Source organism: Dipodomys spectabilis, unplaced genomic scaffold (assembly GCF_019054845.1).
Source record: "Dipodomys spectabilis isolate Male_0828 unplaced genomic scaffold, ASM1905484v1 ptg000003l, whole genome shotgun sequence".
Classification (NCBI taxonomy): Eukaryota; Metazoa; Chordata; class Mammalia; order Rodentia; family Heteromyidae; genus Dipodomys; species Dipodomys spectabilis.
The window spans coordinates 12,023,224-12,041,571 of NW_024870680.1; the positions used below are offsets into that span (position 1 = coordinate 12,023,224).

Below are 18,348 nucleotides of genomic sequence, written 5' to 3' on the forward strand. Positions count from 1 at the left end.
AAAACTTCAAGTATTTCCCAACCTTTTCTACTTCTTGGACACAGACCATAACCTGGATCTTATCAGTCCAGTGTACCCCAACCACATTCAGATCTTAAGGACACACTTAGGATTTTAAGGACATAAGAGAAAGTTATGGGGAGCTAATTTTCCCTTTCCTGGAGGCAGAGGCAGTAGCACCAACCAATGGCAATTCTGATTGCTGGCTCTGAAATGGTCTTAGTGCTGGTAGCCATTGTACTGGGGATGAAGCTGTGGTACCCATTCTAGTATCTAGTGATCAGAAGTAGCTGTATTGGAGTAGTTCTTCACCGTTGCTCCAGGCAGGTGCTCTACCACTTGAGTCACAGATCCACTTCTCGATTTTTTTTGGGTAGTTAATTGGAGATAAGTGTTTCATTTACTTTCCTGTCTAGTCTGGCTTTGAACTGTGGTCCTCAGATCTCAGCCTCCTAAGTAGCTAGGATTACAGCATGATCCATAAGTCAGTGTTGTCTCGTATCTTAAAGGAACTTCTTGCGCTTGGCTTCTGGGGAATGTAAAAAGTTGTGAAGTACATTCTCAGTCCAGCTTTCAAACCTACTCAATATTGGCTTAGTTTTTTTTCAGATTTTCTCCAGTATGATGGTAGTGAGAGGAATTCACTTATGGTTAGGGACCAGTGGTTAATAAAGAATTAATGTTTCTGACTACTTGGAAGCACCTTCTTATGATTTTCTAGTATGTTTCTTGCTTATATTGGTCACATATTTTCACCTGTAAGTAGTAGAAAACTAACAAGGTGCTAGTAGCTCACACCTATAATCCTAGCTGTTCAGCAGGCTGAGATCTAAGGGTCATGGTTCAAAGCCAGTCCAGGCAGGTAAGTCCATGAGACTTTTATCTCCAGTTAATCACCTAAAAGCCAGAAGTGGAGCTGTGGCTCAAGTGGTATAGTGTTAGCCTTGAGAAAAAGAAGCTCAGGGACAGTATCCAGGCCCTGAGTTCAAGTCCTAGGACTTACACGCACGCATGCACGCACGCACGCGTGCGTGCAAAAGCAAAAACCTAACAGTAACTGAAATGTAGGAATTTTCTTAAGGAGCAAGAAGTATGGTGGCTGGCATTGATTCAAATACAATGTCAGTTGGAATCCAGGCTCTTTGTCTTTCTCTGCTCTGAAACATTAGAGTATTTTGCTTTCAACTCCGTGCTATAACTTTATGTCTATGAGATGGTCACTGTAGCTCTAGAAAGAATGTTTGAGGAAGGAACAGAAGGGGAAAGGTAGAATTAGCATCTATGTCCCATTTCATAATTAAATTGCCCAGTTTCCTGGAATTTTTAGAAGCTTACTGGATAAAACTGTGTCATGTGAACATACTAAACTTTAAAGGAAAACAAGTACTGATCCTTTTCAGCTCACAATGAGTTTACATTCCTTATAAAGCTATGGTAAATTGAAAATGCCATAAGACAAAAGGGCACTCCCACCAGGTACTGGTGGCTGGTGCCTGTAATCTCAAACCATTCAGAAGACTGAGATCTGAAGATCACAGTTTGAAGCCACCCCAGCAGATATATCTGAGAGTCTCTTATCTTTGTTAGCCAGCAAAAAGCAAGAAGTAAAGATGTTATTCCTATGGTAGAGTATCATCTTGAGTGAAAAAGAGGAAAGCCTGACGCCCTGAGTTCAAGCCCCAGTACAGTCACAAAGAAAAAAAAAAGTTCAGGTAAATCAGATGCAGTGGCTTACTCCTCTAATCTCAGCTACTTAGGAATTAGAAAGGGGGATGACTGTGATTCAGAACCAGTGCAGGGAAAAGTTAGCTAGTCCCTCTTAACCAATAAAACTATGTTTAGTGGTTCTTACCTGTAATCCATGTCTGACTTTTTGGTGGTTACTCTATGTAGGAGGCATAAATAGGATCATAGTCCAGGTTGGCCCAGGAAAAAAAAATGTGAGACCCTATTTGCAAAATAAATGCAGTAAATAAATAAATAATATGGCCTAGGCAGGGATAGTAGGTAGCTCAAGTGTTCGAGCACCTGGTTAGCAAGCACAAGGCCCTAAATTCAGATACTATTACCACCAAAAAATGTGAATGTGATATATATCACCTCATAACTTAGCACCACTGTATATTGTACTCTATATCAGCTATTTACTTTTCTGATCACTTGGACTGACTGAAAGCTGCTTTGGACCAATACTACAAAGGTATCATATAATAGTCTAGGAAATTATCAAAATTCAAAATGTGAAGTACAGCTTCTACTGAATATAGCACTATCATACTATCATAAAATTGAAAAGTTGTAAGTTTAATTTCTACTCCACTTTTCAGAAGGTGTCCTTAGTAGGCAATTACTACAAGAAAGAATGGCATATTAAATGCCAAAAATGTAATTGTTGACTGCCTTCCTTGTATGTTTATCTGGTGTTATCAGAAGATTGTAATTTATATTCAGTAATGTATTGTTCTTAAATTTTTTCCTGGTTGTGAGGCATGCCTCAAATAGTGGAGCCCAAGAACGCACAAGGCCTTGAGTTCAAACTATCAAATAAAATAAAATATAAAAATAAAAAAAATATTTTTTTATGTTGCAAAAGAATCGAGTAAAAACATTTTCTATATAGTATATATATATATATATACACAAATACATAATACATAACATTTATACGCACACAATTTTTGGGTACTGGGGGTTGAACTCAGGGCCTTATAGTCACTAGGTGTGTGTGGTTGAATCACTCAAGAATCTAGTTCTTTTGCTTTTAATTGTTTTTCTGATAGAGTACCATGCTTTTGCTCAGGCTAGCTTCAGGTCTGTGATCATCCTATATTTACCTCCCAAGTACCTAGGATGATAAGCGTCAACCACTATGCAGCCTTATTAGTATATATTCCTTGTCAAAAAATAAAGGGTTTCGTTATATTTCCACTAATTGATCATATTCACTCTCTTGTTCTTTCTCCTCCTACCTCTTCCCAAATAATCCTCCTCCTTGTTTGAGACAAAGTCTTGTTATCTTGTCTAAGCTGGATTGTCCTCATGCCTCTGTCTCCCAAGTGCTAAAATTACAAGTATGTGCCACCATGCCCAGTATTTTCTCTGTCAGAGGGCACATGAGAAAACATGTGGTATTTGTCTTTCTGAGTCTGGCTTATTTCACTAAAATAATGATTTTCAAATCCTGTAGTCACTTCTGTCGTGGCTTTCATCAGTTAAACACATAGGAATTAGGTTGAAAGGAAGAGCTCTAAACAAAACTAACTTTTCTAATTATTATTATTCGTCATTAACCTTTATATTAGTTAACAACTATTGCAAACTCATATGCCTATAGAGGTCAGGTGTGTGATCTAAAAAGGGCCTGGTTAGGCCTAAGAAGTCTCCACAGATAAAATAGAGCTGGCCAAAATCTATGGTTTATAAAAACAGTTTGTGAATTTACTTTGTAACCTAAAGGACCCTATAAATGCAAGAAGTATTGTACTTAAAACAAACTAACTACTAACGTGTAATTTTCAGCACATCTCATTTGGTATTTCTAGGTATTCTTTTTTTTTTTTTCAAAGTATAGTCCTACCTCTGACATTTCTTTTACCTCATTTGATCATCTCCCCGTCCTTCCCTTCCCTTCCCTTCCCTTCCCTTCCCTCCCCTCCCCTCCCCTCCCCTTCCCTCCCCTCCCCTCCCCTCCCCTCCCCTTCCCTTCCCATCCCCCTCTCCCTTTCCTCCAACAAAAATGAAATTTAAGAGGATAACCATGAAGTTCCACATTTTAAGTCTCAAAGAAATGGCAACATATGGACAGTCTGAGGGAGACTTAGCATGATGCCATTCTTATGAAAATAGTGGTTTTGGCTGCTTAAGCTCAATGTCTGACAAAGTATTATAGTGGCTAAAACTAATGCATCTTCAGACTGAGTTATCGGAAGTACTAAGTACAACTAAAGGAAGCAGTGATATTGCAGTACCTTCTGTAGGGGATAAGACTGTGTAAGAAGAATATTCTGTTCCCTTTGCAAACAGTTATGAAGTCATTTCAAACAGGACTGACTGTGGATGTTGCCTTAGAACACGCCTCAAAGTATAGTCTGAACTGAGCCCAATCTGCAGTAACTGTTGAAAATGAAAAGGTTCAGAAGTGTTTATAGCAGTTTTACAGAGTTTTTTTTTTTTTTTTTAGGTCTATTGAAGTAATAAAGATAAAAATGAGTTTTTTTGTTTTTTTTTTTGGGGGGGGGAGGGATCCGGTCGTGGGGCCTGAACTCTGGGCCTGGGCGCTGTCCCTCAGCTCTTCAGCTCAAGGCTAGCATTCTACCACTTGAGCCACAGCACCACTTCCGGCTTTTTTCTTTTTGCTTATGTGGTGCTGAGGAATTGAACCTAGGGCCTCATGCATGCAAGGCAAGCGCTCTATCACTGGGTCACCTTTCCAACCCGAGTTTTGGTTTTGTTTATATTTTTTGTTTGGTATGCTTCTTTTATTTTAATAGGCAGTTTTTCAGAGCAATTTAAATCTGTGGAAAAGTTGAGTGGAACATGTGGAGAGCTCTTTTATTATGAGCATTAGTATGGTACAATTGATGAGCCAATATTGATCCATTATTATTGACTAAATTCCATAATTTATATCAGACTTAGCTTTTTGTATTATACGGTTTTTTTCCTTTTCTTTTGGTAAGTATGTAATAAGTACTTAATGTTATAGTATCAAAGATGCTACGTCTTCTACCATAGTCACCCCTTAAACACTCCTACCAAATCCCAAACAACTACTTTTTTTTTTTTTTTTTTTTTACTAGTTTATGGGTTTTGCCTTTTCCAGAATATCATATAGTTGAAATCAGCCTTTTCAGAATGGCATCTTCCACTTAGCAATCAACATTTAACATTTCACATTTCCCCAATACTTTTTGTAGCTTGATAGTTTCATTTTGATTGCATACTCCATTGTATAGACTCACCAGAGTTTAGTCATTTACTTATTAAAGAACATCTTGATTGCTTCTACGCTTAAATAATTATGAGTAATGATGCAATTAGTATTGATGGGTAGTTTTTGTTGTTGTTGTTGGAACATACTTCTCATCTCATTTGGATAAATACCTAGCATGTAATTGTTGGATTGTTTAGTAAGCTGTATTTAGCTTTTTAAAAACTGCCAACCTGGGGCTGGGAAGGTGGCTCAGTGGTAGAGCCACCTTGCATGCCAGAGGCCCTGGGTTCCATTCCTCAGCACCACATAAGCAAAAAAAAAAAGCCGGAAGTGGCTCTGTGGCTCAAGTGGTAGAGTGCTAGCCTTGAGCTGAAGAGCTGAGGGACAGCGCCCAGGCCCAGAGTTCAGGCCCCACGACCGGACCCCCCCCCCCCAAAAAAAAGAACAAAAAAACTGCCAAGCTGTCTTTCATAGTGGTTGGTCTCACTTTCCATTCCTACCAGCAATGTGAGAGTCCTCATCAGCATTTAGTGTTGTCAGATTTTGGATTTAAGCCATTCTAATAGGTATGCAGTGGTATGTCCTTGTCTTAATTTTCAGTTGACATATAATGCTGGATATCTTTATATATGAATATATAACAAAAATATATAACATATAAATATATATAACATTTGTCATCTCTTCTTTGGTGAGGTATTTGTTCTGACCTTTTGCACTTTTTTTCTTTCACTTTTTGTAGTTCTGGGGATTGAACTCAGGTCTTTACTGAGACACTCTACCACTTGAGCTATATGCCCAGAGCCAGGGCTCCCTGCCCTCTGTGGGTTTTTTGTTGTTTGTTTCTCACTGTGTAGTTCGGGCTGGCCTCATTCTGCTAGTGATCTTCCTGCCATAGCTTCTCTAGTGCTGGGATTATAGTTGTATAATACCATGCTTGGTTCTCTTGCTCATTTTAAAATTTTGTTCTTATTACTGTTAAATGCTAATTCTTTTTATATTTTGTGTACATTTTATTAGGTGTGTTTGCAGATATTTTCTCCTAGTCTGAGCCTTGTCTTTTCATTCCTTTAACACTGTTTTTTGCAGAAGTTTGTTTTTTTTTATTGGGAAAATACCGTACAGATGGGTTACAATTACATGAGCAAGGTTATGAGTGCAGTTCTTATCAAGCATTGTTGCCGCCTTCTTTGTTTCCCCTTATCATCCCTGCCCTCCCAGCTTCCCCCCCCCCCCCCTAAGTTTTAAGGTTTGTTTTTCGACATAATGTCTTGTACATCTCATTGTTGCAGTGGGTCCACCTGGATCCCTATTTAAACAATTTTGAACTGAAGTTCTTGTGCTTGCTAGGCAAGCACTATACCACTTGAATCATGTCTCCAACTGACTTCTGCATTATCTTTTAGACACCTTTATAGTCCTATGTTTGATTTGGGAAAAATTTAATATTATTAAGCTTTTAATATTATAAGTACTTTTAATATAAGTACTTTAATACTTAAGTATTACTTTTAAAAATACTTAATACTTAAAAAAATCTGGGTTCTTTCTTCATAGATTTCTCTGCATCCTCTGTAATGTGCTAATTTGGCATGTTGAACTAAAGTGTAGTTATTGGTCAGGGAAAATGGATACATATCTTCTAAATCAGGCCTAATGCTGGTTACCTGCTCTTTGCCAGGCAGTAAAGAGAGGGATAGTGTAGTTAATACAGAGATGACTAACAGTGACCTCTTGTAAACAGAACAGAGAGAAATAAATAAGGGAGATAAATAGGCTTAGGAGTCTGAACACAGCATTGACAGCTGAGTCATTTACCACATGTGTGGTCCTGGGAAAGTCACTGCTCATTGTTACCCATTGCTTTCTGTCTCACACCAGCTCTGCTGCTGCTGCTAAACCAAGTTGTATCTTTAGAATATGCTGTTTCTTTTCATCTTGTCTATTAGTCTAAATCATAACCTCCTTCAGTTGCTTGTAGTTCTTGAAAGTTCTACTAACTTTGTTTCCATTCTTCCTCTTCTATTAGCCAGCCAGTGATCTTTTAAAGAAATAAATTAGATCTTGTTGTTCTGCTTAAAAACCTTCCAAAGTCTTTTTATTGCTAAAACTTAGAGCAAAACCTAAATTCCTGATGTTTTGGAAGGGATAATCGCATATCCTGCCTTTTGTCTTGTCTCTCAGAGAGAAGGGTTGGGTTGGGTAAGTAGGGTCATACTACCTCTTAGTGAGCTTTTGACATTGTTTTGTTTTGTGAATTTTTTTTTTCCTGGTCCTGGGGCTTGAACTCTGGGCCTAGGCTCAGTCCCTGAGTTTCTTTTGCCAAAGGCTAGCACTTAATCATTTGAGTCACAGTGCTACTTCCAGCTTTTTTCTGAGTAGTTTATTGAAGAATCTCACATCCTGTCCTGCCCAGGCTGGCTTTGAACCACAATTTTAAGATCTCAGCCTCCTGAGTAGCTAGGATTACAAACGTGAGCCACCAATGCTGGGCAAGTAAAGGTGTATTTTTATACATGTACTTGAACTATTAGGAGGCACTCTTTATGGAATCTGGTGCAGAGTCTGTAAATGGTCTCTGTAATGTGTTGTTCAGCTCACAATTTATCTCAGGACTGACACACAACGGGTTCTCAAGAAATTCTTACCCCTCGCAATCACCTTGATAATAAAATTAAAAAAAAATTCTTACGAGAACATTTTCTTCTTAGTTCCCAATTTGAAGTACACGATGGCCAAGGCCTACTTTACAAGGCCATGAGACAGACATAGGTTTATAAAGCTCCTGGTGCATAATAAATAGCTCTTGGTAAATGGTAGGTGTTGCTGAGCTTTCTTCACCCAAAGGCCACAATGAAGGCCACCTAGGACTTTCCGGGACATCTTTGGAAGAGTGAGAAAGAGATCCAGCTCTACCCGGAGGCCTAATGTGACAATTTGCAATCTGCTTTGAGGATGTGGAGAAAAGATTCGTTTATTACCAGCTGTGGACAGAGGGACAGAGGAGCTCTGGTTCTCTTCCTTGGCTCTGGGGCTCACCCAGGACTCTTGACGGCCCTGGAAGGGGCCTGATCCCGGTAAGAAATTACCTCTTGATGGAGGCAGGGAGGGGGAGAGCTGCGGAGGCCTTCTTTCCCCTACGGGGAAAGGAGAAGCGCGGTCTCCTCCCACCCCCTTCCTTCTTTCCCTCCCTCCATCCCCGCCCCTTTGCTTCCCCAACCCAGCGCGCCTCGGCTGCCGCCCGGCGAGGACGCGAGCGTGCTGCGCCTGGGGAGCTGAGCGGCCGCGCTGCTGCGGAGCAGGTCGCCTCTGAATCCAGCCAGCCGAGCTCCTAGAGCCCTGGCTTTGTGCGAACCTATCTTCCAGGCGGGGAGAGGAGCGGCTCTGTCTCTGCGACCAGCCCAATCATCCAAGATGCAGGGGCCAGCTCCCCGCGCCAGGTAATGCCGGCCCCGGCCTGGAGCTCACCCAGCTGGCCTGCGTTGGGGGGGGGGGTCTCTGCTGGCTTCCGGGAGCGGGGGAAGCGCATTACATTCTACTTACCTTCAGGCCGAGGGCGGACCGAGGAACCCTCTGATGAGCCCACCCCGGGCTAGGCCTGCACTAAGTCAGCTCTGGCTGAATTTTGGGGAACTGTTCCACCGCACGGGCCCCACTCCTTTTTGAGCATCCATCTGCTTGGTGGTCAGGCCATGCTTGCCTCTGTCTAGGCTTAGCTGCTGGCTTGCTGGAACCGTGGGGGCCCATCTCTTTCAAGAAGTGAGATTTGGGGGGTTGATCCTGTCCAGGAAGGGGACCTCTCCAAGTCCGCGGTTTCCTTATCTGTAGTGCAGGGTTTGCTATTCTGTTTGAAATGGGCTTTCCTAGGCTGCCCGATGGCTTTTGGAAAGGTAAGGTAGATACATGTCTAGGATGGTCTGCAGAGATGGTCCTCTCAAGACTGGAGGAAACAGTGGTGAATTTGGGAAACAGACTAGGTATCCTGTCTTCTAGCTCTCTTTTGTATGGCATCTTTCTGGCCAGATTAAAACCCAGTGATTTCAGGGCAACAGTGAATGCTGAGGCTTACGTTGAGTGTTGTAGGTATGCTGAGTGTTAAGAGATGGAGTTGGGAAGAAGCAGGTCGAAATATGCTAATATTTCTAGTCAGCAGTGGATAGTTTTTTAATACTTAGAAAGCTGTGTTAGATTAGGCTGTCTTCTCTGAAGCACTCTTACTCTGGTAAGTAAATGACAGACTTTGAGGCTGTGTATTGTCTTAATCACTATCATTCCTTCCCTCTTTATTATCTGCCCCTAAGAAACTTATGTCAGGCCTGATACTACCCTACTTTGATTATTCCCTTCTCATCACTCTTCTTTCTCTCCTCCTTTTACTTTCTTCTTCTTTGTGGCCTTTTTCCTGCTCTGCTCACTTATTTCCCCACCCCCACTTCTCTGTTATTAGCTGTTGTCTGCAAGCATTCCTTTTCTTACCTCTCCTCCTCCATAGCCAGTTTTTCTTTCTCTCTCAAGTCCTCTTCCTTTTGTATAAGCTATCTTTTCCTCTTAGTTTTTTTTGGTTACTGTTGTCTTCTTATTAATAGATTACTGGTTTGTAGGGTCCTTTGCTGTTTTCCTAACTAACTCCCTTGCTTTTCATGTGAGTTCTACCTTCTTTAAGTTCCAGTCTCTTTTCATACTGCTCCCATGCCTTGACTTTGGCCTGCCAATAAGCAATCCTTCTTTCTGAATTTATTCCCCACTTCCGTGTGTGTGTGTGTGTGTGTGTGTGTGTGTGTGTGTGTACATACGTGTACAGGGAATGGAGCAGGTAGGCAGTGGAGAAGAAGCAAGATTAGAAGTCAGAGTCAGAGACTTTGAAGACTTGAGTTAGAGGAAAGCAAAAATATCAGTCAGGGTTGGATAGTGACTCAGATTCCTTTTAGTGAGATGAGGGACTGGGAGATGGCCAGGGAAACTCTGGCAGCTCTGAGACATTGCTGACCTGGAAGAAAGGAAGTTGACCCACAAACTTAGGGAGAAAATGAGAGGATAGCAGGGGTAAGAGGAGAGACAGGAGAAAGAAGAGGCCTGGAGGGCTGGGAAGGTGGCTCAGTGGTAGAGCGCTTGCCTTGCATGCCTGAGGCCCTGGGTTCGATTCCTCAGCACCACATAAGCAAAAAGAAAAAAGCCGGAAGTGGCGCTGTGGCTCAAGAGCTGAAGGACAGCGCCCAGGCCCAGAGTTCAGGCCCCACAACCGGACTCAAAAAAAAAAAAAAAAAAATAATAAAATTAAAAAAAAAAAAAAGAAAAGAAAAAGAAGAGGCCTGGAGGAAAAGACCTTGGTCTTTTGAAGTGGGTGGCCTGGACAAGATAGGATTATTTAGAGGGATATGGTGAGTGTGCGGGAAAGATTGTAGGCTGGGAAGGGGATCCATGTAGATTTTCCCCTGAAGTCTGACTCTTTGAACTGGTTTATTCCTTAAAATTTTGCCCAATTTTTCTTGGGTAATATACCCAAAGTGGGAGAGCAATAGCAGAAACAGAGCTGAGAATAAGGTGGCAGTTTTATCAGCACTGTTTTACGTGTGGAATGTATGTGTGGTACAAAAAGCTTTCATATTGTACCCATCCGTTTTTAAACATTCTCTGAATCAGCTATTCTATGTTACTATGCTGGGAATATAAAAATGTTTTCCAATACAGATCAAGGAGTGTGGAATTTCATGTGTCCACTGTTGTAGAGGAAAGCACAGGAGTTGCAATATTTCAGTGGAGGGGATTTTCAACTTGGCAAGTCTATGTAGATCTAGGATGCAAACTCAGGTCCTTTCTAATGCTGGTAGGTGTTTACTTATATCACCTTCACTGTCAACCGGTTATATTCATAGAGTTATAAGAAATTTTCTAATGTATACTTTTCTGCCTATTTTTCTGCCAGTCTAGATATTACTGAGACAAAAAGAACAAAAAAAGCAATTTCACGAGGTGGATCATGTGCTATGGTCAAACACATACTTACTACCTTGGAAGGGAAACAGATTTTGTTCCCCTTAACTTCTGGCTCTAGGCCACTTGGGTGACTCAGTGCCCAAAACCCTCTCTGAGCTATTAGATGTCTCTCTCTTCTTCTGTTTTCTTAAGTCTACTTTCAGGCAGGCCAGCAACCAGATGTGGTATTTTGCTTCTACTGTCTTCTGTAAAATAAGGATTTAACACTTCATAGGGCTAGTGAAGATCACATGGAGTAAAGAATGTGTGAAAATGATTTGTAGAGTGTTGTACAAATGTTATGGTTATTCCCAAGGGCATCCCTAAACCTCAAAAAAAAAACAACAAAAAACCCATCTATAGCCTGAAAGAGTAAGAATGCCACTGGCTTATTTTATGAAATTCTTAGACTTAGTTCTGAGTTAAATTTCCAGTACTGCCAAACAAAAAATAACAACAACAACCCCCCCAGCCTCAGTTCTCAATAAATAAATGAAAAAAGAGGGTTAGATAGAGAAAATTTTTGAATCTGATAATTGAGCCTTATGTTGAAAATGAAGGGAAGGTCAAGAAGTTTACAGAGTGCTTTATTTAAGAGTGGTATTAGGGCTTCAAATCAAAGCCTTGGGTTCTTGCTTCGCTTTCAATCATGACTGGAGCTCTACCACTTGAGCCACCTCTCTACTTCTGGGTTTTTGGTGGTATATTGGAGTTAGGAGTCTCATGGATTTGTCTGCTTGGGCTGGCTTTGAAGTACAATTCTTAGGTCTCATCCTTCCTTGATGCTAAGATTATAGATGTGAGCCACTAACTACCTACCTAACTAACTAACTATATATTATTTTTAACGACACCTTGTGATAGCAAAAGAAAAGGAAGGGAAGAGATTAAAAGAAGATTGAGTTTAGTTAAAATCTTGGTTCTACCATTTACTACTTAACTATTAGTCACTCTATTCCATCTTATAAAAATGGAAACTATATCTGCTTTAGGCGGTTATTATAAGGCTTAAAATAATTATAAAAAGAAAAGTAACTATAGTAAACACTTATTTTTAATAACTATAGAAAAATAACTAGTATACAGTTTTTTTGTTTTTTTTTTTTTTTTGGGTCCGGTCATGGGGCCTGAACTCTGGGCCTGGGTGCTGTCCCTCAGCTCTTCAGCTCAAGGCTAGCGCTCTACCTCTTGAGCCACAGCACCACTTTGGGCTTTTTTCTTTTTGCTTATGTGGTGCTGAGGAATCAAACCCAAGGCCTCATGCATGCAAGGCAAGCGCTCTACCACTGAGCCACCTTCCCAGCCCCTACAGTTATTTTTAATAGCTATATTTATTCTTACCTTGTGAAAATAAACTTGGAAGCCACCTCTTGCTTTACTTGTGGGCTGTGAAGGGGTCATCTTGTGTGTGTGTATATGAGTGTGTGTGTGTGTGTGTGTGTGTGTGAACAGAGCTTGAACTCTGGGTCTTGACTTGCTTGCTTTCTTGCTTATGGTGGCATTCTATCATTTGAGCTATGCCTCCAAGTGTGTCTTTTTGCTAGTTGACTTTTCTGCCCACATGGCTTTAAACTGGGATTGTCCATATCTCAGCCTTTTAAGTAGCTAGGATTATATACTTGAGCTACTGCTGCCTGGCTTAAAGACCATTTTAGGGACTTATGTATTGTATCTTTGTGCTTTGTCTTAATGTTCAACAGGGACACTTGTCATTGTTATATTGTTATTTGTGGTTCATATATCTTCCACTCCTGTGAGTTTCTTGATGTCAGAGACAGGGTCTAGTAAATCTCAGTGCCTACTTTTGCCAAGCCTTGTTTAGTTGCTAGCTGTCTACTAATGGTAAATATAACAGACTTAGTTGCTATTATGTGAAACTTACTATTTATTGAAGGAGTTGTAGAATAAGTAAAAATACAATTAAAATTTATGATAGATGTTGTGAGTACTCATTGCTCTACCTAAAAAAGTTTTCAAGGTACTAAGATTTCTCATCTTATTTCACTCAGGCCTTAATAAGTGTCTCATCTGCAGAAAAATTCTATCCTGTTGGGTGTGGTGGCTCACGCCTGTAGTCCTAGCTACTCAGGAGGCTGAGGTCTGAGGATCACGGTTTAAAGCCAGCCTGGGCAGGAAAGTCCGTGAGACTCTTATCTCCATTAAACCACTAGAAAACTGGAAGTGGTGCTGTGGCTCAAGTGGTAGAGTGCTATCCTTGAGCTGAAGAGCTCAAGGACAGTGCCCAAGCCCTACCACCCATTAAAAAAAAAAAAAAAAGCTCAAGGACAGTGCTCTGGCCCTAAGTCAAGGCCAGGACCAGCACAGAGAAAAAAGAAAAGAGAAATCCTGTCCAGATCTGCTACCTCTTTCATATTTACACATACATATGTATGTGTATTGACATTGTGTATTTTTATTCTTTGTCTGCCTCTCCCCTCCCTTCTCCTGTCCTCTTTCTGGTACTGGGGCTAAAACTCTGGGCCCAGATGCTGTCTCTTAGCCTTTTTTACTCAAGGCTGGCATTGTACTGCTTGAGCTACAGCTATACCTTTAGTTTTTTGGAAGTTAAGCGGAGTTAAGAGACTAACAAGAGTTTCCTCTGGCCAACTTTGAACTGCAGTCTTTAGATCTCAGCCTCTGAGTAGCTAGAATTACAGGTGTGAGGCATCAGCACCCAGCAACTTACTATTACTGTTATTTTTTGTACAAGTGCTAGGTAGGGCTTGAACTCAGGGCCAAGGCACTTTCCCTTAGCTTTTTCATTCAAGGCTTTATGCTCTCACTTGATCCACATCTCTACTTCCTTTGTTTCCCTTTTGCTAGACCATAAACTTCACCAATGTAGGAAATTTGTCTTCCTAAATTAGTACCTATATGTTGTAGATAGATGTACAATGAATATTTGAATGACTGAATATATCTAATAGATATATTGATGTAACTGAAAGATCTTTCCAGGTGAAAGATATGCCAGCAAAGAGAGAAGGTTGGATGATTTGTTTGTTTTTGGCTCTATTGAGGTTTGAACTTAAGAGCCTCCTGCTTGCTAGGCAGGTGCTCTACTACTTGAGCCACATTTTCACTCCTTTTTGCTTTAGTTATTTTTCAGGCAAGGTCTCTTGCTTTTCTTTGGGGCTGAAGGAGACATCATTATCTGACAAGTGAGCTTCTGTGTAATGAGATGATAGGTTCAAGTGCCATCACTTACAGCTTATGGGTTAAGATGAAGTCTCACTAACTTTTATTTGTGTGGGCTTGCCTTGAATCACAGGCCTTTTACTCTGCCTCTTGAATAATTGGGGTTATAGGCATGAGCCACTGTGCCTAGCTTTTTTCTTAGGGTTTTGAACTCAAGGCCTTGCACTTCCTTGTAAGGCAGACACTCTATCACTTGAGCCATGCCCTTGATCCTTTATTTGCTTTTAGTTACTTTTCAGGTAGGGTCTTCTGATTTTTTCAGCCAGCTTCATTTCACAATTCTACTTCCAGCGTTTTGCATGGCTGGGATTATAGAAACACACTACCATACCCAAGTTATTGGACTGTGATTTAGTAGAGAGAAGTTAAGGTGGTAGAGGAATACTGATGGATAGTTGAGAATTATAGGAAGTTGTTGAACACATGATCTGTGTGTTTGGAGTATATTTAATTCAGTTCATTCTGATGTTGAAATTGATGCACATTTTGGTGATCAAGTCATGGAAATCCTGGCTAACTTGGACCTGAGGTGAGAAAGGGGAGTGTCTAGAGTATGATAGGATCATCATTATGACTGTTGAAGTCAGCCAGAATAATAGATAGAATCAGGAACTGTCTTTCAATAAGAGTGACCAGGAAATAAGTCGTAAATAGCAAAGAAGTGAGATAGCGACCAGTTAAGAAGACTCAGAGGAAAATGGAGGTTTTTTTTTTTTTGTTTGTTTTTGTTTTTAGAAAAAGAAAGTAAGAAATGGCTTGCAAATGTCACTGGAAATTAAAAACAAACTAAATGCCAAGAGGGATGCGGTTATGCTCAAGTGATAGAGGGGTTTGCACCATAGGTTCAAAACCCTAGTAATACCAAACCAAACCAAACAAAAAGTCCAAAACAAGAACTGAAAACTGTAGGCTGAATTGAGAGAGAAGACAGTCTCCAGTTGATTGGGCTACTAGAGAAGTCTGTTAGATGTTGAGTAGGTTTCTTTTAAGACAAAGAAGCAATGGTAAATTAACCAAGGGTCACAGGCAGAAATGTTTATATAAAATAGTGGAAGGGCTTCAGAGTCTGGAGAGGGAATGGGGAATTTGATCCAATTAGAAGGAACACACAAGTTTGGATCAAGAGTATGAGTAATCATGGATGACTGAAGTAAATGAGCACTCCTAATTATCTTTCAGAGGGAGGAAAATGGAACACTTTCATATTGTTGTTAACAATTCAAGAGGAACAGTTGTTTTGAGGCAGCATGCGGTGGTGTGAGAAATTATAAGATGTGTTCAAAGTTTGGATGAATGGTCAGCCATCTAGGAGACAGTGACATAGATACCAGTATTTCCTGGGAGGCTAAAAGCAAGATAGGTGTTTTGGAGACATCTTTCAGCTCTCAGATAAAGGTTTTTTTGTTTTTTGTTTTTTTCAACACAGGTCAACAGGCCATCCACTGGTTGCCTGGAGGTTTAAATTTAAATTAAATTTTTAAAAATGAAGATGTGAGAGCTGGGCATGGAAACACATACCTATACTCCCAGAATTCAGAAGTCTGAGGCAGCCTCCTTTGTTTAAGCCCAGCTTGCTCTGTTTGAAAATACTTTAAAAAAAGATTTTATTCTTTTTTTTTTTTATTTTATTTATTTATTTATTTTTTATTTTTTTTATTTTTTTTTAATTTTATTTTATTTTATTTGAGAACATACTGTACAGAGGGGTTACAATTACATGGTCAGGATAATGCATACATTTCTTACCAAGCATTGCAGCCTCCTCCTTTGTTTACCCTTCACCTCCCTTCCCAGCCTCCCCCCTCCCCCAAGATTTTATTCTTTTTTGAGACTGAGTCTCATTATGTTGACCAGGTTGGACTAGAATTCCTAGACTCAAGTGCTTCTCCTGTCTTTTCCTCTCAATAGCTGGGACTGTAAGTGCATGCTACCATGCCTGGCTTAAATATGAATTTTTGACTTAACTATTGGGTAACTGTTGTGGTCTGAATGTGAAATATTTTGCCACGGGCTCATGTCTTGAATGTTGGTCTCCAGTTGGTAGTATTATTTTGGGAGGTTGTGGAAACTTTGGGAGGTGGGGCCTAGCTGGAGAAAGTGGGTCACTGGGAGTGTGCCTTAGAGGATTGTACCAGGTCCCCAAGTCTCTCATCTTTCTTTCTACTTCCTTTCCACCACGATGTAAACTATTCTGCTGCTACCCTTTTCCTGCCACAATGGACTGACCTTCTGAAATCGGGAGCTAAATAAATCTTACCTCTCAAGTTGTTTATGCAGATATTACAGAAATGAAAAGCTAACCAAACAGTAACCTGATGGGGGCTACTGGTCAGGTTTTCCAAAATGGTAGGTGGAGGATAAAAAGATCAATACTTAGAGTTTTGGTTTCCGCAGGTTACTAGTCTATAGGAGTGTTAGAACTAAAGGTGTGTGTGTGTGTGTGTGTGTGTGTGTGTGTGTGTGTGTGTGTGTGTGTGTGTGTGTGTGTGTGTGTGTGTGTGTGTGTGTGTGTGTGTGTGTGTGTGTGTGTGTGTGTGTGTGTGTGTATGCGCCCATGAATGTGTGCAGATAGGTAAGTAGGTAGGTGTAGGGAATAAGGTAGGTATATGTCTAAGTGAATTTGCCTTTCATGGCCCTTTCTATCCCATTTTGCTGCCTCTCATATGTCTAAATGTAAGAAGTTGCCCTCCCCCTCTCCCCCCACCAAGTCTAGCCCTTTCTTACTTTTCTTTGTTTATTCTGTCTCAAATTATAATTAGTGCCAAAAGAATGTTTGTTTTTGTTTTTGTTTTGCCAGTCCTGGGGCTTAAACTTAGGGCACTGTCCCTGAGCTTCTTTTGTTCAAGGCTAGCAGAGCCAGGTACCACTTCCGACTTTTTCTGTTTGTGTGGTATTGAGGGATCAAACCCAGGGCTTCATGCATGCTTGGCAAGCACTCTACCACAAGCAACATTCCCAGCCCCCAGAAGTGTTTTTACGAGAATCAGACTAATAATTATTCATGTCCTTATCAGCATTTCATTTAGTGAGTGCAGGTATATTTTATACTATTATGATTTTCAGGTTCCCATAAAAAGGTTTGGAATTGGTTGACTCTTCAGATTCCTTCCAGCTCCTGTATTTTTTCCACTAAACCAGGCTGTCTTAGAAAGTGAGCTGTTGTTAATTACTTGGTATGTACCATTTCTGTGCTCAGTGTGCCCTGGGGACATAGACATTAATCAGACTCAGTTTTATCCCTTGAGTTATTCATGTACTAGTGAGTACAAGTATGAGTTATGTGATAGGATGAATGAAGTTTAGAATTGCTGCATAGATATTTGTATAAAATGCCATTATATTTTGGAGAAAGGTGGAAGTAACGGGCATCTGGAGGGGTTTCATAGAGGAAGTGAGTCAAGTTGGACCTTGAAGAATGAGTAGGAGTTTGTTTGGCAGACAAGTTGGGGCATTGGCAAGTGTAGACAAAGGCAGGCGCATGAAAGCGCACTGAGATAGAATGACAAGCTTAGGGAATATACAGATGAAAGGATAAAGATAGACGGGAAAGGAAACTAATGTTTACTGGCATCTGTTTTGTGAGAGCCAACATGCAAGGTGTTCTTTGTTTTTAATATATACTTTCCCCCCCCTCTTTATGGCAACTGTGTTAAGTAGGTAGTCTCATTTATATTTTAGGAGAAGATCAGAAATCAAGAGGAAACAGCCTACAATTTTCTTCCCTGCTACTTCAGCATTTGCATTCTTGCTGCTAAACCAGAGCAAGTGGCAGAGGCTGCATAATCGGAATATGATTGATGCATTAGAAGGACATCCCTCAGCATATTTAAGGCTGCAGCATTCCAGTCCTCTGCCAAAGCAAACCCCTTGGCAAGACTTAATTAAAGATCAGATTCTCATAACCGGGTGTCAAGGGCATACACTGCTCCCCAGTCCTGGGTGGAGTGTTGGCAATGCCAGTTGCAGCTGCTCTGGGTTATTCGAAGAAATATGATTAGTTTGTGTAGTAGGTTTTATTTCTTCTTTTCCTTCTTTCATTTTAAAATAATGTTATTTTTAAATAGTGAAGGGTTATCTAGAAATTATATTAAAGGTTAAGAGTCTATACCTTTGCCTCTAGAAGCAACAGTGAAGTGTTTTGTAGTGGTTCTGTTATCAACATCATTTCAAATTCCTGCCTGCTGTCCTACTCTCCTGGGGCAACCAGCAGCATCTCTGAAATTGTGCTATTTTACACTTGCTCA

The 18,348-nt window shown here is 40.5% G+C and overlaps 1 protein-coding gene across 5 annotated transcripts in view; it reads left to right on the plus strand.

Annotated features, from left to right (window-relative positions):
* Positions 1-18,348, plus strand: part of Pak1 (p21 (RAC1) activated kinase 1) — a 144,992-nt gene that overhangs the window by 48,440 nt on the left and 78,204 nt on the right. The window contains exon 1 of one of the 5 annotated variants that reach the window (XM_042689041.1): positions 8,210-8,373. The exons of the other annotated variants lie outside the window; for them this stretch is intronic. The gene's annotated coding sequence lies outside the window, so the exon portion shown is untranslated. Of the gene's footprint in view, positions 1-8,209; positions 8,374-18,348 lie in introns of those variants that run through there. 5 annotated transcript variants of the gene reach the window in all.